At 46.5% G+C, this 22,862-nt stretch overlaps 2 non-coding genes and 1 pseudogene across 2 annotated transcripts; all 3 read right to left on the bottom strand.

Moving 5' to 3' along the window:
* Positions 1–7,733: 7,733 nt before the first annotated feature.
* On the bottom strand, positions 7,734–10,430 carry LOC119366062 (annotated as a pseudogene).
* LOC119266358 lies at positions 8,556–8,642 on the bottom strand. The gene has a single exon (XR_005132021.1). It is a non-coding gene; the product is annotated as a small nucleolar RNA SNOR75 (small nucleolar RNA).
* LOC119266360 lies at positions 8,715–8,802 on the bottom strand. Its single transcript, XR_005132023.1, has one exon. It is a non-coding gene; the product is annotated as a small nucleolar RNA SNOR75 (small nucleolar RNA).
* Positions 10,431–22,862: the final 12,432 nt, after the last annotated feature.

Raw genomic sequence — 22,862 nt, 5'->3', positions numbered from 1 at the left:
GCTATGTCCATGGCTCACGCTCATGTATTGCGTGAAAGTTGAAAAAGATTGAGATTATTAAAGTATGAAACAATTGCTTGGCTTGTCCTCGGGGTTGTGCATGATTAAATACTTTGTGTGATGAAGATAGAGGAACAACTAGACTATATGATTTTGTAGGGATAACTTTCTTTGGCCATGTTGTTTTGAAAAGACATGATTGCTTTATTGGTACGCTCGAAGTATTATTGTTTTTATGTCAAATGATAGACTATTGTTTTGAATCACTCGTGTCTTAATATTGATGCCATGATTAGACTTATGATCAAGATTATGCTAGGTAGCATTCCACATCAAAAATTATCTTTTTTATCATTTACCTACTCAAGGACGAGCAAGAATTAAGCTTGGGGATGCTGATACGTCTCCGTCGTATCTATAATTTTTGATTGTTCCATGCCAATATTCTTCAACTTTCATATACTTTTGGCAACTTTTTATACTATTTTTTGGGACTAACATATTGATCCAGTGCCCAGTGCCAGTTCCTATATGTTGCATGTTTTTTGTTTCGCAGAAACCCAATATCAAACGGAGTCCAAACGGGATAAAAATGGACGGAGATTTTTTTTGGAATATTTATGATTTTTGGGAAGTAAAATCAACGCTAAACGGTGTCCAGGGTGGCCACGAGACAGGGGGGCGCGCCCTCCCCCCCGGGCGCGGCCTGGGCTCTCGTGGGCCACCCGTAAGGCGGTTGACGCTCTTCTTTTGGTGCAAGAAAGATAATTTTATGAGAAAGATCTGGACAAAAGATTCACCCCAATCGGAGTTACGGATCTCAAGATATAAAGGAAAAGGTGAAGGGGTAGAATCTGAGAACGTAGAAACAGAGAGATAGATCCAATCTCGGAGGGGCTGTCTCCCCTCCCGAGCCATGGGAGCCAAGGACCAGAGGGGAAACCCTTCTCCCATCTAGGGAGAAGGTCAAGGAAGAAGAAGAAGGAGGGGGGCTCTCTCCCCCTTGCTTCCGGTGGCGCCGGAACACCGCCGGGGGCCATCATCATCACCGTGATCTTCACCAACACCTCCATCATCTTCACCAACATCTCCATCACGTTCCCCCATCTATATTCAGCGGTCCACTCTCCCACAACCCGTTGTACCCTCTACTTGAACATGGTGCTTTATGCTTCATATTATTTTCCAATGATGTGTTGCCATCCTATGATGTCTGAGTAGATTTCTATTGTCTATCGGTGATTGATGAATTGCTATGATTGGTTTGAGTTGCATGTTTTATTATTGGTGCTGTCCTATGGTGCCCTCCATGTCGCGCAAGTGTGAGGGATTCCCGCTGTAGGGTTTGCAATATGTTTATGATTTGCTTATGGTGGGTTGCGTGAGTGACTGAAACACAAACCCGAGTAAGTAGGTTGTTTGCGTATGGGATAAAAGGGGACTTGATGCTTTAATGCTATGGTTGGGTTTTACCTTAATGAATCTTTAGTAGTTGCGGATGCTTGCTAGAGTTCCAATCATAAGTGCATAGAATTCCAAGTAAGGGATGATATGTTAGCTTATGCCTCTCCCTCAAATAGAATTGCAATAGTGATTACTGGTCTAGTAACGTAGTCAATTGCTTAGGGGCAATTCCACAACTCCTACCACCACTTTTCCACACTCGCTATATTTACTTTATTGCATCTTTATCTAAACAGCCCCTACTTTTTATTTGCGTGCTCTTTATTATCTTGCAAACCTATCCAACAACACCTACAAAGTACCTCTAGTTTCATACTTGTTCTAGGTAAAGCGAACGTTAAGCGTGCGTAGAGTCGTATCAGTGGCCGATAGGATTTGAGAGAGTATTTGTTCTACCTTTAGCTCCTCGTTGGGTTCGACACTCTTACTTATCGAAAGAGGCTACAACTATCCCGTATACTTGCGGGTCATCATTCATGTTGTTATTTTATCATTCTTGGGTGTTTCACAATCATTTTATGGCAACTTTATATCAATTTTTGGGACTAACCTATTGACCCAGTGCTCAGTGCCAGTTGCTGTTTTTTGCTTGTTTCTTACATCACAGGAAATCAATATCAAACGGAGTCCAAACACAACGAAACTTTACAGAGTTTTTTTGGACCAGAAGGAACCCAATGGGCCAGGGCTGCACCTGGGGGGTGCCCCGAGGGGGGCACAACCCACCAGGGCATGCCAGGGGCCCCTGGCGCGCTCATGTGGGTTGTGCCCACCTCAGTGGCCTCCCGCACCCCCTCTTTGCACTATGAATTCTCAAATATTCCAAAACCCTTAGGGGTAGCCCTAGATCAGAAGCTTCGCCGCCGCAAGGCTTTGTATCCACCGAAAACCAATCTAGACCCTGTTCTGGCACCCTGTCGGAGGGGGGAATCATCTCCGGTGGCCATCTTCATCATCCCGGCGGCCACCACAATGAGGAGGGAGTAGTCCACCCTCGGGGCTGAGGGTTTGTACCAGTAGCTATGTGTTGTATCTCTCTCTCTCTCTCGTGTTCTTGATATGGAACGATCTTGATGTAACGTGGGCTTTGTTGACATAGATGAATCATATGGGTATTTCCCCTCTCTATCTTGTTTTGAGTTTTCCCTTTGAAGTTGTCTTATTGGATTGAGTCTTTAAGGATTCGAGAGCACTTAATATGTGTTTTGCATGAGGATATCTGTAGTGACATTGGAGTCTTCAGTATCACTCATCATAAGCGTCCTTTCAAGGTTCATGTTATTTTGCCAAGAATATGTTAAAATCTTTGTTTGGGGAGTGCTAAGTAATTGGGAAGGAAGCTATCTAGGGATTTCTGTAGTTTAAAGGAATTTGAGAGAACAATAAAATTCCTTGTACATTTTGCAATAAAGGAATGATGATTTCTTTGGAAGTGGAGAATTTTGTAAATCATTTCATTTCCCGTAGGAAGAGGGAAATGTTCCCACGTGTCAACCGGGGATTAAATCGAGATTCAAGTTAGTTCTAACATCATTATAGAAAGATACTTTGATATTGGAGACTGGTATTTTTTTAACTTTAATATAGTTGTGTGCATCGTGATGATGCAGAGGCCGGGTGATCCTTCTTTCTCTAAAAACATTTTATAGGAATAATATTTAAATGTTATGTGGATGTTTTCTTTTTTTTTTGAGAAATGCCATGTGGCTCTCTTTCCTTGTGTGAATTACTGTAAATTTCTTATGGTTCAAGGGGATTAACTACTTTGTTTGCAGTTATTTACATAAAACTGTAATGTTATTTCTTGTGTGGTTCAATGATTTTCATTTTTTTGAGACCTAGAGAGGACCTGGACTTCATGCACAATAGGTGGATGGACTTGCATGTTGGAGTCAATGCCTACCATTCGGTGTAAAGGGAAAAGGTAGACTGTCATTTCCCAATCTGAATGTTGATTAGGACTACCACTTGCAAGAAAACAATAAACCCTGACCATAGCATCTTTCTGTTAGATCTATTTTCGAGTCATCATGTTAGTGGTGCTAATTTTAATTTGAAACTTAAGGCAACCCACTTGAGCTACAGCAAAGAGGCGGAAATGATAGTCAAAGTTGAAGAAGAGAATGTGACACCTCGAGTTTGCAAGGGCGCGTGACCTCTCGAGTACGCAATAAGCACAAAGATTAAGAAGATGTTAAGGCGGTGGGTTGGTTGAGTGGGCTTCTCCAACGCTATTCCCTAAAACGGACACACTATCCGTCCGTGGAGCACGTCCGGACGCATTCACGGACAGGACACGGGAGCCGGACATTCAACTTTGTCCCTCAAATAAGCATCAAATCTGGAGATTAAGGTAATAGTTAACATAACACATCCACCTCCGGGTCGCCTCCCAAGCGACTCCGGGGTTTCCCCGCTGCCAACCTCTCAGTGTCGCCTCACCAGACCCCCTCACCGCCACCGCCGCCGCCGCTCGCCACCCCTGCTCGCGCTCCCAAACCCCCATCCCTCCTCCCACCTTACTCCTTCCATGCCCAGATCGATGCAGCGATGCGAATCTGGTAGGTCAGAGTGGTATTTTTGTTGGCCCTAGCGTTTTCTGCCGTCGCTACCGTGTGCATCCTCTACCGGTTGGCACCGAAATGGTTTGGGAGGCGAGATCCTGCAAGTGGCCACCTCCCACGGAAGTTTTCTGGCGCCAGTCAGGCGACATCAAGATCTCCCGCAGACTGTTATGACGGGGCACATGCACGACAACTCGCCCAAGAGGCGTGCGTGTGTGCGTGCTTGGTTCAACAAGCATTGAATCGACGTCTGTGGTTGGCAGAGCGATGGGCTCTTTGTCTATTCTGCCATCACCACGGGAGTGTGACCTGGTGTCCTGTCATCGCCATTGGCAACGTGAAGATCCATTTCCTATGGCTAGTGGCGACCTCCATCCACCTTGGGCCTGCCTTGGCACCTTCATTGCCGCGTTAACCAAGGTGTTGATAGGGGAGTCAAGGCAGTCCTGTTTGAAGAAGACTGGATAGGCTTTGGATGTTCCATCTTGCATGCTCTATCAAGTCAAGAGCCGGTGAAGATTCCAAAGAGCATGCATAGTGGATCGGAGAATTATGTGTGTCGGATGATTGCCGTTTTGCAGTAGTGTTCTCGGTGAGTGGGGGCAGCGACACTAGCAGACTCCGTTCTTGACGGTGCTATTTGAGTTCCGCGTCTCAGTTTCCGGGGTGAAAACCCTAGGTCTGGCCTTTGGTGGTTGTACCTGGCAATGGGGGCTCCCTAGTCGTTTTTCTTGTTGAAGACATTGTCTAGAGATGAGACATTCTCCAGGGTGAAAAATCAAGATCTGACCATGCTGATTAGATCGGACGACGACGGTTTTTGTGCACTGTTAATTTTCTTAAGGCGTGTTTTAGAGAATCTTCTTCGAAATCTAGGTGTCATCACCACTGGTCGTGCTCTTGCTGTTGCGAATCTCTATTTGCTTTGGCGGGGTCTTCGTTTTCTTTGTTCTTCTTCTTTAGTTTTCTTTTGGCTATGTGAATCCTTAATGTTTAGACTTAATCTAAGAATTATGTTGGTGAGAGACTAGGTGTATTTGTTATCATCTTGATATTAATATATTCCCTTTATCAAAAACAATAAGCATCAAATCCGGACAACAAAGGTGGGCCAGGTGGACCTAGAGGACAAAGCACATGGGTTGTGAGGACATGTGCTCCAACTGACAGTGGGCCAAGCGGACCTCCGCATGCTTTTTGGACTCTCGCAAATCAGTTAATTGTTTGCATATTGGAATTTGGTCATGCGGATTCGTCTGTGGACATATACGGGTCTTCATTGGATGGCAAAAGTGGGCAAAAATTGGTCCAGACTACATACATTATGTCCGGTACTTTGATTGGTGAGGTTTGGGGAGATGAAGATCCTCTGCCACCTGATGGTGCTAAACCACATCCCCTACCAATTATATGTGAGAGCAACTGACATGATGTAGCTGTAGAAATATCCCTACGCACAATGAAGTTCAGCAGGCTGAAGTTAATCAACAATGTTAACCAAATCCCCAACCTGAATGATGGTAATGTGATGGAGCCGAAACACAACATGAATGACCACATCATTGGTAACATTGATGCTGATGTGGAGATGCCAGGCACTCCACCCCCATGCAGAACTCTTCACACACCACTGGTTATGCATATGAGATCTGGCTAAGACTGTCTCTGTTTATATATTCGAAACTGCTGTGTGAACGATGTATAGTCGCACGACAGTTGCACGATTCGTAACCTAGCCGTCTGCTGGACTGTGATAATATGCATAGACGACCTGATGTGCGCCGTCGTGCAGAAGTCGTCCGCACATCATCATCTGCATAGCATCACTCTTATCAATTTACTGAACAGTAACCATGTGACAGGTGCTTACTGTAAAATTGTTGATGTGCAGGAAGATGGTGGTATCAGGGGAAAGAGTTTTATTCATATCAGCACCACCTACTCCTCTGAAACCACCGAATTTCTGCTAGAGAAGTTACTGAATTATCCTCTTAGTTTCATGCTGACACTTGCCTTCCTGCCCCTGCCATTACTAACAAGCGCAAGAAAACTATACCTGTTGATGATGCTCTTGTCAAGAGAATGGTAGACTTGCTAAGCTTAATGATGGCTTCGTGAACCCTGCAAGTGCGAAGGCTGTTGAGGCTGCTCTGATTGAACATCTGAGATCTGCTGCTCTGTAATGAACACTATCAGTATATGGTCTATTTGCATTTACCAGTGTCTCTCATTCTGCCTGCTTGAGTATCTGTTTTTTACTATGCAATCCTACCTATGATCAGCACAACCCATACTCGGTTTTCTATTGCTCCTTCTGGTATAGTATTTCTAGCCAGATACAACACATGCTCCACTATTTTTTGCAATGAATAGAAATTGGAATCCGAGGGGCATTAACTCCAGGATAGATGGGATGATATCAGGTTTAAAAAAATGAGAGCAACTGCAACATCATCTGCTTTCAGGAAACCAAAAGAGAACTATTTGATCATGCATATATCAGGAACTTTTGTCCCAGGAGACTTGGGACAATTGGTTTGCTTTTTCACCCTCTGTAGGGGCTTCTGGTGGTTTGATCATTATTTGGAATGGATCAATGCTTACAGAGTTATAGGAACAATTATTTCCCAGTCATGCTTTCAGATCATAGTGCAATTTAAGTGTAATATCAGCAACACAGTATGGTATCTTACCAATGTTTATGGCCCTAATAGTACTGAAGGAAAAACTGAATTTTATGACTGAGTATTTAATTTGGATACCTCCAATATGGACAACTGGATTATTATGGGTGACTTTAACTACTACATCAGAGGGCCTGAAAACAGAAACAGAGCTGGAGGCGACCACCTTAGTATGCTCTATTTCAACTCTGTCATCCAGCATCATGATTTAGTTGAAATTCCCCTAAATGGGAGATCTTTCACTTGAAGCAACATGCAAGACAATCCTTTGTTGGAGAAACTTGACTGGGTATTCACATTCCCTGCTTGGACCTCAATCTTCTCTAACACTTACGCTATCCCTATGGCTAGAATCACATCTGATCATGTGCCTATCAAAATTCAAGTTGACAATAAAATTCATAAATCCCTAATTTTTAGATTCGAGGAATTTTGGGTGGAGTTTGAGGGATTTTTGCAGGTGGTAGAGAATGCTTGGCATAATTAGCGTGCTGGCCAGCGTGTCGGCTGTAAATTGGCAGCAGTATTGTCGTTCACATAGCAGTCCTCATCAGAAAATAGATCATAAAAAAATAAAAACAGACACATCATACTAATTTAGTATCAGGCAGAGATCGCCAAAATGAAAGTTCATAGTAGGTTCTATTGGTAGATGGCAAAGCAAAATGCGTCAAGGTCAAAAATAAAGGTCTTAACTTCATGAACAGGGTAGTGCAAATGATAAGCAACGCCAAATAAATAAGACGTGACAACCTATGTTCTACCTCTTATACATTTTGGCAGATTAGTTTGAACTGCCAAAACATCTTATATTCATGAATGGAAGGGGTATTACCCTGTTGTCACAACAGTTCGCTCAACAAATTACACCAACAACTAGAATGGCACGCCCAGAAATATACCAGGATTCAATTAGCCAACAAACCTGTAATGCACAGATATGCTTAGAACAGACACGATGTTGCCAACCATTCAAATGACTCAAAGCACATGGCAAAAAAAAAAAAAAAACTCTTGTACGGGTTCAACAAGGAATTCAAGATACAATATATTAAAGGTTCCAGAACCCAAACATTATCTAGGGCAAAACATCATCCAAGGTAATCGTCTAAATAACAACGCTCCTTAAGATTCTGGAAATGGACCAACACAGTAGTAGCAAAGCTATGCGGCAACTTTGTGAAGCAGCTTATCGTTTCTTGGAGACACCAACAGTCTTTCCTCTCCTGCCGGTAGTCTTGGTGTGCTGACCACGGACACGCACGCCCCAGTAGTGACGCAGACCACGATGGTTCCTGGAAAAGAGCAGGGTTTCAAGCATAAGTGATCTCTCCTAAATATACGCACTAGGACAATGCTACTGCAACAGTGAAGTTTTAAGGAATCGGGCATCAGCACATCTCTTGGAAACAAAGCATTGATATACAGAACAGCTGGGTCACATACAAGGTACACTAGAAGGGTACACATGAATACATTGACAGTCATCAATACCAGATTGCAAGACATAACAATTATGAATCTAAGCAAGTCAACAAGGGCATAGGGCAGAATATAAAATCTAGATACAAGTAATAGACAAACTAGCTCCAACAGATTGACTGAATTGAATAACCTAGAGCTGGCAGAAGATCCAGGTAATAACCATTCATACAAGCTAACATGCTGTATTTCTGTAGAAAGAAGCAACAACTGGCTATATAAAAAAAGCTAGTCCAAATTTGTATGCAGACTAGCAGAGGCACCGGAACGGCACGTCAGACACCAATTGTCCTCCTCATAGTGCCAGCAACACAATCACAAACTAAAATAAATCAAAAAAAAAAAAGCACAGAAGCACATGTTCTCTCAGACAAATGCCTCGATTGTCCACATGGTTTAATAGAATGGATTACATCAGACTCGTCATCTGTTTTCATCATCACAGAGAACTAAGAACTACAAATTAGAAAGGCAGGTGTGAAAAAAAAAGTGTTTTCAACAGAGCAAAAGTCCTAACATGTTCTCTCAGACAAATGCCTCATTTTGTCCCCATGGTTTAATGGAATGGATTGGATCGGACATCTAATCAGTGTTGATCATCACTGAGAACAAAAGAACCAAATGATTGATGTAAACGGGGGTATAGTAACAGGAAGCTCCTGGTATGAGAGCAGCCAGTGTCGCAAAAACCCGTTTCCTTCTCACTGTTAGCCAATCTAACGACAAACAAGACCATGAAAGAAGACCAAGCATCAGATACCTCATGGCATCCCTAATAACCCTATCCAAACAAAATTCAGTTCAGTGCTAAGATATGTATGGACAAGTTGAATGCAAAAGCCATCTCAAAGAATGGCTTGTGCCAGAATCTTGGCCCAAAGATATCTCGGCAACATACAGCGCTGATTTACACTATTAAGAAGCGCACCAGAGACTCTAATTTATTGCCTTCATAAGTTTGAGATTGAATCAAATGAAAAACAAGAAACAGAAACTACTGAGCATTACTTGCAACCCAGACATTTCAGACATGCTAGTGTTTAGGAGATTCAACTTCCAGCAGAAAACTAAGTCAATCAACAACCCTAGCTAATAATAGCAAATTAAACTGTACACTACCAGGCAAGACACAAATATGTGAAGTGCAAGCATCATCAGTAGTTGAATCTAACACAAAGTCATACAACAACAAATAGCAAGGGGCAAAAAGAAAAGGAGGGAACGGCGAGGTTATACCTGATCTTCTTGAGCCTCTCAAGGTCATCCCTGAGCTTCATGTCAACGGCGTTGGAGACGACCTGGGAGGCTGGGAGAACCTGCCGTCCTTGTAGTCCTTCTTCCTGTTGAGGAACCAGTCCGGCACCTTGAACTGGCGTGGGTTGTGCACCACCGCCATCAGACGGTCCATCTCCTCCGCGGAAAGCTCTCCAGCCCTGCACACCACCACAGAACGCAGCGCACGGCTCAGGCCCCCACCCACGAACATATATCCATGCTAATATGCTAGTATCAAGTAGAATTCAATGCGCGCAAACTGGACAATGCCGCAAGATGATGAGATAATAGCAAGATAGGATCCTAACTTTGGCATCACAAATGGAGCTAATCACTAGAATAGATCACTAATTCCGAATACTTGACCTGCATGCAATGCAACTAGTTAAATTAAAGCCAAGTGCTGATGCCAAAACAACAAAAACATTCAACCTGACAAGAGTATGCATAATTAATGCGAGAAAGATGGCCAGTCACCAGATCATATCCATTAAGCGAAAAACATTGCTCACAAGTAAAATGATCAACGTACGGATGATTCATCAAAGCTTAAAACGCAGAGTAACTAGATGTTCCTTGAGTAGCTTATCGAAACGAACATAACACTCTGTCCCACCACGGCGAGATCTGGCGAGAAAGGGGGTTCCTCACCTCTTGTTCATGTCGATGTCGGCCTTCTTGCAGACGATGTTGGAGAAGCGGCGGCCCACACCCTTGATGGAGGTGAGCGCGAACATGATCTTCTGCTTACCGTCGACGTTGGTGTTGAGCACACGCAGGATGTGCTGGAACTCCTCACCCGCGATCAGCGACTGCGGCCGAACAAGAATCAGCACACGAGGTGGGATCCGCGAGAGGAGGAGGAGGGCGGAGATGGCGGGGGGAGAGGCTTACCATGGCTGCAGTCGGCGGCGGCTGGGGCGCGAGGGGGCTGGAGGGGGAGGAGGTTGGCGTTAGAGCGTCTGAGGTTTAGGTTTTGGAGGCGGGGACGGGGACGAATCGCTACACATACTAAGGGCATCTCCAGCCGCGCCCACAGGAAGGCCTCCCCAGGCGTTTTTTTGCGCTGGCGCCGAAAAAACGGCCCAGTCGCGCCCCAGGAGTCCGATTTTCGCTGGCTTGGACCGAAAACAGCGCCGGCGGACCCAGCCCGAACCCGGCGCGCTGGGGGCGCCCGGGGGCGCCGGGCGAACTGTTTTGGCGCGAAAAAGCCGCGGGTCCGCCGTGTCAGCGACACGGCTCTCTTCTCGGCTCTTCGTCGTCCGCATCACCTCGTTTCCCGCGGCGAATCAATGCCAAAGCTGCCGCGCGCTGCCGCGCCGGTCAGCCTGCGCCATTGATGCCTCACGGGCGGCGCAGTGAAGACCGGACGACGCGCGTCCCTCGCCCTCCCTCGCCCGCCACGCGTACACACGGTGACACGCGCGTGGGCGGCGCCTCGGCCTATATATTGTTGGGGAACGTAGCATAAATTCAAAAATTTCCTACGTGTCACCAAGATCTATCTATGAAGAAACCAGCAACGAGGGGAAGAAGAGTGCATCTACATACCCTTGTAGATCGCTAAGCGGAAGCGTTCAATGGAACGGGGTTGATGGAGTCGTACTCGCCGTGATTCAGATCACCGATGACCTAGTGCCGAACGGACAGCACCTCCGCGTTCAACACACGTACGGAGCGGATGACGTCTCCTCCTTCTTGATCCAGCAAGGGGGAAGGAGAGGTTGATGAAGATCCAGCAGCACGACGGCGTGGTGGTGGATGCAGCAGAACTCCGGCAGGGCTTCGCTAAGCAACTACGGGAGAAGGAGGAGGTGTTGCAGGGAGGAGGGAGGCGCCAGGGCTTATTGGTGCAGCCACCCCTCCCTCCCCTCCCTTTATATAGGCGCAAGAGAGGGGGGAGGGCGCAGCCTTGCCCCTTCCTCCAAGGAAGGGGTGCGGCCAAGAGGGGGAGGAGTCCATCCTCCCCAAGGCACCTCAGAGGTGCCTTCCCCTCTTTGGACTCTCCCCTCTCCAAGTCTCCTTGGCGCATGGGCCTCTTGGGGATGGTGCCCTTGGCCCATATGGGCCAAGGCGCACCCCCTACAGCCCATGTGGCCCCCCGGGGCAGGTGGACCCCCCCGGTGGACCCCCGGACCCCTTTCGGCACTCCCGGTACAATACCAATAAAGTGCGAAACTTTTACGGCGACCAAAATAAGACTTCCTATATATAAATCTTTATCTCCGGACCATTCCGGAACTCCTCGTGACGTCCGGGATCTCATCCGGGACTCCGAACAACATTCGGTTTGCTGCATACTCATATTCATACAACCCTAGCGTCACCGAACCTTAAGTGTGTAGACCCTACGGGTTCGGGAGACATGCAAACATGACCGAGACGGCTCTCGGGCAATAACCAACAGCGGGATCTGGATACCCATGTTGGCTCCCACATGTTCCACGATGATTTCATCGGATGAACCACGATGTCGAGGATTCGATCAACCCCGTATGCAATTCCCTTTGTCAATCGGTACGTTACTTGCCCGAGACTCGATCATCGGTATCCCAATACCTCGTTCAGTCTCGTTACCGGCAAGTCACTTTACTCGTACCGTAATGCATGATCCCGTGACCAACCACTTGGTCACTTTGAGCTCATTATGATGATGCATTACCGAGTGGGCCCAGAGATACCTCTCCGTCATACGGAGTGACAAATCCCAGTCTTGATTCGTGCCAACCCAACAGACACTTTCGGAGATACCTGTAGTGCACCTTTATAGCCACCCAGTTACGTTGTGACGTTTGGTACACCCAAAGCACTCTTACGGTATCCGGGAGTTACACGATCTCATGGTCTAAGGAAGAGATACTTGACATTGAAAAAGCTCTAGCAAAACGAACTACACGATCTTGTGCTATGCTTAGGATTGGGTCTTGTCCATCACATCATTCTCCTAATGATGTGATCCCGTTATCAATGACATCGAATGTCCATGGTTAGGAAACCGTAACCATCTATTGATCAACGAGCTAGTCAACTAGAGGCTTACTAGGGACATGGTGTTGTCTATGTACCCACACATGATGTATCTGAGTTTCCTATCAATACAATTATAGCATGAATAACAAACGATTATCATGAACAAGGAAATATAATAATAACTAATTTATTATTGCCTCTAGGGCATATTTCCAACAGTCTCCCACTTGCACTAGAGTCAATAATCTAGTTCACATCGCCATGTGATTAACACTGACAGGTCACATCGCCATGTGACCAACATCCAAAGAGTTTACTAGTGTCATTAAACTAGTTCACATCATCATGTGATTAAGACTCAATGAGTTCTGGGGTTTGATCATGTTCTGCTTGTGAGAGAGGTTTTAGTCAACGGGTCTGCAACATTCAGATCCGTGTGTACTTTGCAAATCTCTATGTTGTATTGTAAATGCTGCTTCCACGCTCCACTTGGAGCTATTCCAAATGGTTACTCCACTATACGTATCCGGTTTGCTACTCAGAGTCACTCGGATAGGTGTTAAAGCTTGCATCGACGTAACCCTTTACGCCGAACTCTTTATCACCTCCATAATCGAGAAACATGTCCTTATTTGTTATAAGGACAATTTTGACCGCTGTCTAATGATCCATTCCTGGATCATTCTTGTACCCCTTGACTGACTCATGGCAAGGCACACTTCCGGTGCGGTACACAACATAGCATACTATAGAGCCTACGTCTGAAGCATAGGGGACGACATTCGTCCTTTCTCTCTCTTCTGCCATGGTCGAGCTTTAAGTTTGAACTTCATACCTTACATCTCAGGCAAGAACTCCTTCTATGACTGATCCATCTTGAACACCTTCAAGATCATGTCAAGGCATATGCTCATTTGAAAGTACCATTAAGCATTTTTGATCTATCCTCATAGATCTTGATGCTCGATGTTCAAGTAGCTTAATCCAGGTTTTCTATTGAAAAACACCTTTCAAATAGCCCTATATGCTTTCCAGAAAATCTACATCATTTCTGATCAACAATATGTCAACAACATATACTTATCAGAATTTCTATAGTGCTCCCACTCACTTATTTCGAAATACAAGTTTCTCATAAACTTTGTATAAACCCAAAATCTTTGATCATCTTATCAAAGTGCATATTCCAACTCCGAGATGCTTACTCCAGTCCATGGAAGGATTGCTGGAGCTAGCATACCTGTTAGCATCCTTAGGATCGACAAAACCTTTCTGATTGTATCACATACAACCTTTCCTTACGAAAACTGGTAAGGAAACTCATTTTGACATCCATCTGCCAGATTTCATAAATGCAGCTAATGCTAACATGATTCCGACGGACTTTAAGCATCGCTACGGATGAGAAAATCTCATCGTAGTCAACTCCTTGAACTTGTGAAAAACTCTTCGCCACAAGTCGAGCTTCATAGACGGTGACATTACCGTCCATGTCCGTCTTCTTCTTAAAGATCCATTTATCTCAATGGCTTGCCGATTAACGGGCAAGTCCACCAAAGTCCATGCTTTGTTCTGATACATGGATCCTATCTCGGATTTCATGGTTTCTAACCATTTGTCGGAATTTGGGCCCACCATCGCTTCTCCATAGCTCGTAGGTTCATTGTTGTCTAGCAACATGACCTTCAAGACAGGATCACCGTACCACTCTGAAGCAGTACGCGTCCTTGTCGTCCTACGAGGTTCGGTAGTGACTTGATCCGAAGCTTTATGATCAATATCATAAGCTTCCACTTCAATTGGTGTAGGTGCCACGGGAACAACTTCCTGTGCCCTGCTACACACTGGTTGAAGTGATGGTTCAATAACCTCATCAAGTCTCCACTATCCTCCCACTCAATTCTCGAGACAAACCTTTCCTCGAGAAAGGACCCGATTCAAGAAACAATCCCTATTGCTTTCGGATCTGAATTAGGAGGTATACCCAACTGTTTTGGGTGTCTTATGAAGATGCATTTTATCCGCTTTGGGTTCGAGCTTATCAACCTGAAACTTTTTCACATAAGCGTCGCAGCCCCAAACTTTTAAGAAACGACAACTTAGGTTTCTCCAAACCATAATTCAAATGGTGTCGTCTCAACGGAATTACGTGGTGCCCTATTTAAAGTGAATGTGGTTGTCTCTAATGCCTAACCCATAAACGATAGTGGTAATTCGATAAGAGACACCATGGTACGCACCATATCCAATAGTGTGCAACTATGATGTTCGGACACACCATCACACTATGGTGTTCCAGGCGGTATTAATTGTGAAACAATTTCCACAATGTCTTAATTGCGTGCCAAAGCTTGTAACTCAGATACTCATCTCTATGATCATATCAAACACATTTTATCCTCTTGTCACAATGATCTTCAACTTCACTCTGAAATTACTTGAACCATTCAATAATTCAGACTTGTGTTTCATCAAGTAAATATACTCAACATCTACTTGAATCATCTGTGAAGTAAGAACATAATGATATTCACTGCATGCCTCAGCACTCATTGGACTGCTCACATCAAAATGTGTTACTTCCAACAAGTTGCTATCTTGTTCCATCTTACTGAAAACGAGGCTTTTCAGTCATATTGCCCATGTGGTAAGATTTGCATATCTCAAGTGATTCAAAATCAAGTGAGTCCAAACGATCCATCTGCATGGAGTTTCTTCATGCGTATACACCAATAGACATGGTTCGCATGTCTCAAACTTTTCAAAAACGAGTGAGTCCAAAGATCCATCAACATGGAGCTTCTTCATGCGTTTTATACCAATATGACTTACATGGCAGTGCCACAAGTAAGTGGTACTATCATTACTATCTTATATCTTTTGGCATGAAAATGTGTATCACTACGATCGAGATTCAATAAACCATTCCTTTAGGTGCAAGACCACTGAAGGTATTATTCAAATAAATAGAGTAACCATTATTCTCCTTAAATGAATAACCGTATTGCAACAGACATAATCCAATCATGTCTATGCTCAACGCAAACACCAATCTCGATGGTAGAGGGAGCGTGCGATGCTTGATCACCTTTAGCTAGTCTCCGTTTATTCCGTAGCTCTTTTATTTCGAGTTACTAACACTTAGCAACTGAACCGGTATCTTAATACCCTGGTGCTACTAGGAGTACTAGTAAAGTACACATTAACATAATGTATATCCAATATCCTTCTATCGACTTTGCCAGCCTTCTCATCTACCAAGTATCTAGGGTAATTCTGCTCCAGTGGTTGTTCCCCTTATTACAGAAGCACTTAGTCTCGGGTTTGGGTTCAACCTTGGGTTTCTTCACTAGAGCAGCAGCTGATTTGCCATTTCATGAAGTATCCCTTCTTGCCCTTGCCCTTCTTGAAACTAGTGGTTTCACCAACCATCAATAATTGATGCTCTTTCTTGATTTCTACTTTCGCGATGTCAAACAACGCGAATACCTCAAGGATCATCATCTCTATCCTTGATATGTTATAGTTCATCACGAAGCTCTAGCAGCTTGGTGGCAATGACTTTGGAGAAACATCACCATCTCATCTGGAAGATCAACTCCCACTCGATTAAAGTGATTGTTGTACTCAGACCATCTGAGCACAAGCTCAACGATTGAGGTTTTCTCCCTTAGTTTGCAGGCTAAGAAAAATCGTCGGAGGTCTCATACCTCTTGACGTGGGCACGAGCCTGAAATCCCAATTTCAGCGCTCGAAAGATCTCATATGTTCCGCGACGTTTCGAAAACGTCTTTGGTGCCTCTACTTAAACCATTTAACTGAACTATCACGTAGTTATCAAAACGTGTATGTTCGATGTTCGAAACATCCACAAACGACGTTTGTGGTTCAGCACACTGAGCAGTGCATTAAGGACATAAGCTTTCTACTGTCCGCATAATCGCTACTGTCAACTTTCAACTATATTTTCTCTAGGAACATATCTAAACAGTGGAACTAAAGCGTGAGCTTACGACATAATTTGCAAAGATATTTTGACTATGTTCAGGATAATTAAGTTCATCTTATGAACTCCCACTCAGATAGACATCCCTCTAGTCATCTAAGTGGTTACATGATCCGAGTCAACTAGGTCGTGTCCGATCATCACGTGAGACGGACTAGTCATCATCGGTGAACATCTTCATGTTGATCGTATCTGCTATACGACTCATGCTCGACCTTTCGGTCTCTGTGTTCCGAGGCCATGTCTGTACATGCTAGGCTCGTCAAGTTAACCCTAAGTGTTTCGCGTGTGTAAACCTGTCTTACACCCGTTGTATGTGAATGTAAGAATCCATCACACCTGATCATCACGTGGTGCTTAGAAGCGACGAACTTTAGCAACGATGCACAGTTAGGGGAGAACACTTCTTGAAATTGTTGTAAGGGATCATCTTATTTACTACCGTCGTTCTAAGTAAACAAGATGCATAAACATGATAAACATCACATGCAATCAAATAGTGACATGATATGGCCAATATCATTTTGCTCCTTTTGATCTCCATCTTCGGGGCTCCATGATCATCATCGTCACCGGCATGACACCATGATCTCCATCATCATGAACTCCATCATCGTGTCTTCATGAAGTTGTCTCGCCAACTATTACTTCTACTACTATGGCTACCGGTTAGCAATAAAGTAAAGTAATTACATGGTGTTGTTCAATGACACGCAGGTCATACAATAAATAAGGACAACTCCTATGGCTCCTGCCGGTTGTCATACTCATCGACATGCAAGTCGTGATTCCTATTACAAGAACATGATCAATCTCATACACCACATATCATTCATCACATTCTTCTTGGCCATATCACATCACAAAGCATACCCTGCAAAAACAAGTTAGACGTCCTCTAATTGTTGTTTGCATGTTTTACGTGGCTGCTATGGGTTTCTAGCAAGAACGTTTCTTACCTACGCAAAACCACAACGTGATATGCCAATTGCTATTTACCCTTCATAAGGACCCTTTTCATCGAATCCGTGCCGACTAAAGTGGGAGAGACTGGCACCCGCTAGCCACCTTATGCACCAAGTGCATGTCAGTCGGTGGAACCTGTCTCACGTAAGAGTACGTGTAAGGTCGGTCCGGGCCGCTTCATCCCACAATACCGTCGAAATAAGATTGGACTAGTAACGGTAAGCATATTGAACAACATCAACGCCCACAACTACTTTGTGTTCTACTCGAGCAAAGAATCTACGCAATATACCTAGCTCATGATGCCACTGTTGGGGAACGTAGCATAAATTCAAAAATTTCCTACGTGTCACCAAGATCTATCTATGGAGAAACCAGCAACGAGGGGAAGGAGAGTGCATCTACATACCCTTGTAGATCGCTAAGCGGAAGCGTTCAATGGAACGGGGTTGATGGAGTCGTACTCGCCGTGATTCAGATTACCGATGACCTAGTGCCGAACGGACAACACCTCCGCGTTCAACACACGTACGGAGCGGATGACGTCTCCTCCTTCTTGATCCAGCAAGGGGGAAGGAGAGGTTGATGAAGATCCAGCAGCACGACGGCGTGGTGGTGGATGCAGCAGAACTCCGGCAGGGCTTCGCTAAGCAACTACGGGAGGAGGAGGAGGTGTTGCAGGGAGGAGGGAGGCGCCAGGGCTTATTGGTGCGGCCACCCCTCCCTCCCCTCCCTTTATATAGGCGCAAGAGAGGGGGGGAGGGCGCAGCCTTGCCCCTTCCTCCAAGGAAGGGGTGCGGCCAAGAGGGGGGAGGAGTCCATCCTCCCCAAGGCACCTCGGAGGTGCCTTCCCCTCTTTGGACTCTCCCCTCTCCAAGTCTCCTTGGCGCATGGGCCTCTTGGGGCTGGTGCCCTTGGCCCATATGGGCCAAGGCGCACCCCCTACAGCCCATGTGGCCCCCCGGGGCAGGTGTACCCCCCCGGTGGACCCCCGGACCCCTTTCGGCACTCCCGGTACAATACCGATAAAGTGCGAAACTTTTCCGGCGATCAAAATAAGACTTTCTATATATAAATCTTTACCTCCGGACCATTCCGGAACTCCTCGTGACGTCTAGGATCTCATTCGGGACTCCGAACAACATTCGGTTTGCTGCATACTCATATTCACACAACCCTAGCGTCACCGAACCTTAAGTGTGTAGACCCTACGGGTTCGGGAGACATGCAGACATGACCGAGACGGCTCTCGGGCAATAACCAACAGCGGGATCTGGATACCCATGTTGGCTCCCACATGTTCCACGATGATTTCATTGGATGAACCACAATGTCGAGGATTCGATCAACCCCGTATGCAATTCCCTTTGTCAATCGGTACGTAACTTGCCCGAGACTCGATCATCGGTATCCCAATACCTCGTTCACTCTCGTTACCGGCAAGTCACTTTACTCATACCGTAATGCATGATCCCGTGACCAACCACTTGGTCACTTTGAGCTCATTATGATGATGCATTACCGAGTGGGCCCAGAGATACCTCTCCGTCATACGGAGTGACAAATCCCAGTCTTGATTCGTGCCAACCCAACAGACACTTTCGGAGATACCTGTAGTGCACCTTTATAGCCACCCAGTTACGTTGTGACGTTTGGTACACCCAAAGCACTCTTACGGTATCTGGGAGTTACACGATCTCATGGTCTAAGGAAGAGATACTTGACATTGAAAAAGCTCTAGCAAAACGAACTACACGATCTTGTGCTATGCTTAGGATTGGGTCTTGTCCATCACATCATTCTCCTAATGATGTGATCCCGTTATCAATGACATCCAATGTCCATGGTTAGGAAACCGTAACCATCTATTGATCAACGAGCTAGTCAACTAGAGGCTTACTAGGGACATGGTGTTGTCTATGTACCCACACATGATGTATCTGAGTTTCCTATCAATACAATTATAGCATGGATAACAAACGATTATCATGAACAAGGAAATATAACAATAACTAATTTATTATTGCCTCTAGGGCATATTTCCAACATATATGCCGCACCCCGACACACTCGTCGGCTCGCACACTCTCCCGCCGTCATCGTTCCTCCCTCTCCTGTCCTCTCTTTCGCCGTCTCCAGTTCACACCCATGGCCGAGCGCTTCCCAGGCGACGGCGCGGCGGCGAACGGCTTCGGCCGCCGCCATCTTCATGAAGACGAGGCTCGCCTCCTTTACGAAGCCGAGTACCCGGTCCCGCCGGAGATGCGGGTGCTGGGGGCGTGGAGGATCAGCGTGGGCGGCGTGCCGGTGGCCCCGGTACCCACCGGCGCGGCGCGGCGTGCGGAGATCGCACGAATCCGCTCGAACCTGCCGCGTGCGGCGAGGGAGGGGCCAAGGTACGTCCCCGACAGCTCGCTCTGGGAACCGTACTTCCGCCGCCGTCACGCCCAGCAGCTCGAGGCCACCAACGGCGTCGTGCCCTCCGGCAGGCTCAACGCCGCCGGCCGGCGTCGGTGGTGGGGCGTGCCCGGGCGCACGTTGGAGGCTGTCCTCGAGTACATCGAGGGCGGCAACACGCCGCGCCTCGAGTACCCCGATCCCCCTTCCTTCTCACGCCGCCGGGGAAGCTCCTGGACCCCGAGGCGCATGGAGACCGGGGGGTCCTCCTCCTCGTCCGGCGGCTCGCCCTGCCTCCGCACCGTCAAGCCGGAGCCCCAGGGTACGCCGGTCAACGCGCGCACCCGCAGTTCCGGCGTCCACATCGGCGCCAACGCCCCGCCACCCACCGGCCGCTTCGTCCTCGTCGAGCCCAAGCCGGAGCCGGGCCTCCCCGCGGAGTACGAGGAGATAGTCTGGCGCGGCTTCTCCGACGAGGACGCCATGCGGTGGGCGCGGGAGGACTACCTCCGCGACGAGACGGTCCGGCAGCGCCGGGCCCTGGAGGAGATCGCCGCCCGCAAGCGTGGGCGCGAGGACGAGCACGGCGTCGTGGTCCTCGACAGCGACGCCGCCGCCGCCGCCCCCGCCCCCGGACCGTCCAACCCGCCGCGCCAACCGGGGGAGGGATGCAGCAGGGACGGCGGAGGCGTAGGTGGGGGCGGCGACGACGACGACGACGACGACGACGACTACACGCGGTTCTACAGCCTCCTCGGCATGTAGAACCGCGTGGGCGTGCGACGAGGCGGGCGGCGAGGGAGACGGCGGGGGTAGCCCGTGGTAGTTTCTTTTCTTTTTTTAAAATATGTTTAAGTTTGGATGAAATATGTTTAAATTTAAGTTTGAACTCGCCGCTGTTTGTGTTAAAATTGAGTCGTTTTGGACTTCTTTGACTACCCGTGGGCGCCGCGACTGGGGGGCAACACGCCCTTAATGCGCGGGTTAGCGCCGGTGCGCCCCCAGGGGGCGATTTTTTGCTCCTGCTGGGGGGCCAACGGCTGGAGATGCCCTAAGCTCCGGGGCCTCTGGTGCATCGAGGTGGTTTAAGGCGGTACGTGGGCCCTATTTTGGGTATGGTCGGTTGTAAACGGGCTTTTGACTGAGGCCTCATTTACCCTAGCTGTCTCTGGCTCCTCGCGTTCTACCTCTGCCGTTTCCTCTCGCGATTGCATAGGCGGCGGCGGCGGCCGTGGGGGCTTGCCTTTTCTTCGACTGGCAGAGGAGGACGGCGGTGTTCATGCTGTTGTGTGTGCTGTCGCCGGAGTTTTCTTTCTCGCATCGGCCTCTCTGATCTGCTGGGTGTGTGGAGGCATGGAGGGCAGTGGCTGGTCCCTGTGCCGTGTTGAAGGTAGCGATTTTTTCTTTTTCCTCTTTTAGTTTCTTTGTTGCTGATTATTCCATTGCTTCTGTAATAATGTTGTGTACTTGGGGGGGGGGGTGGCTGTGGATGTGATTTTTTTAGGGAAGGGGGTTGGATTTTGTGCGGGGAGAGGGTGCCGGTGGTCTGTTGGTTCGATGTTTTGTTCCATGTGGGGATTGCGAGGCTGTTTTGGTGTTGTGGATGAGCAATATGTGGATTCGTAGGTTTGTCGTCACGCCCCGTGTCCTCTTTGCTGCTCGAATTTGCTCTGCGTTGGCAAAGAGAAAGAAAGAAAGAAGAGAGAGAGAGAGGGAGGGGAAGAAAGAGGGCTGATTTGTGGGAGGCGATGAAGGCTTCAGTGGTCGTTGGAGAGGGGGTACCGGCTTTTGGGTGGCATGCCGCCATTTTGTCCATGCTCTGCTGCTGATCTGGGACCGCCTCTTGTGTGGTTGATGGATGGAGTCTCTCTCTGTGCCTTGTCCTAAGTGGTCTGCGAGACGGCCAACACACATGTCTTTTGTTGCTTCTCGCAATCGCCACACATCCTCTTCCTGCCACCCTGCTGCTCTTCCCGCGCTCCCGCTTTCTTGTGCTCTCCTGCGCCACCATGGAAAGAGAGTGAGCAGGTTGCGACGAGGTCAGAATCCTTGTTGCTGATGTTCATATGCAGGAGTAAATCATGTAGTTTTGATTGGTCAATGCCTATGAATGTTCATCTGCAATGAAGAATCATGCTCATATCTGTTGTAGGCCAGTGATTGTTCTCATTCAGTTATGTTCTTCTCTCTGGCAATGTCTTTTTACAAATTGCAATGATAGTTGAGGTGTTGCATACACTAGGATATAATGCTTAATGTTTCTTTTTTTCAGAGTTTCAGTTAGTAGACTGCAACCTTGAATGTTGCATAATAATGCTTAATTTTTTTTTGGAAAAAAAGTGCTACTGAATATTTTTGTGCCAATGAACTTGTAATCTAAATATTAACTATTAATAGATAGTACGTGGATAAACCATAATTCAGAACTACTAGGCAATTTATATTAGTGATGTTTTCCTTTAAACGTTGTGAATGAATTAGATATAACAATAGGTGGGTGGCCTGGTGTTGGACTTGCCATGTCGAATTCTAAAAATACAGACTTAATCTGTAAGGGGAGTAGTTTAGAAGAAATTTTTGTTGGCTCGATCAAGTTCTGATGTGCTTATTCACATATTTATTTCCTTGCTTTGCAGGGCAAGTGTTCAAGTCTAGGAGTTGTCTACAAGTCTGCAGCTATGTTGAATGACCAATTTCACGACATTGTTGTGTTTCCAAACCACAAATCTGACCTCTCATAGCATATATTCTTTTACTAGCAGTATCTCCCTATTGTAGTCAATGAGCTGCCATACCAGTCCATGTTGCTGCCAGCTTCAAGCTTTTCCGAAAATTCACTATCATATACTTTCTGATATCTTCTATAATGCTCTATTCATGTAAGTGTACTTGCCCTTTTGTGTCTTGCAGATATGCGGATCTGTACATTACTTAGATGATGGTTTTTGTTCCGTTTTATAAAAGAATTGGCAAAGAAATCATCATGGTCAACATTGTTTTGATTTTTGGTATGGATGTACTGATTACATTGCATATTGTGGAGTCATATGTTCA

The sequence above is a fragment of the Triticum dicoccoides genome, chromosome 2B (genome assembly GCF_002162155.2).
Source record: "Triticum dicoccoides isolate Atlit2015 ecotype Zavitan chromosome 2B, WEW_v2.0, whole genome shotgun sequence".
In the NCBI taxonomy this organism is placed as follows: Eukaryota; Viridiplantae; Streptophyta; class Magnoliopsida; order Poales; family Poaceae; genus Triticum; species Triticum dicoccoides.
Note: the sequence above shows the minus strand (reverse complement) of the source record. Positions and strands in the feature narration are given on the sequence as shown.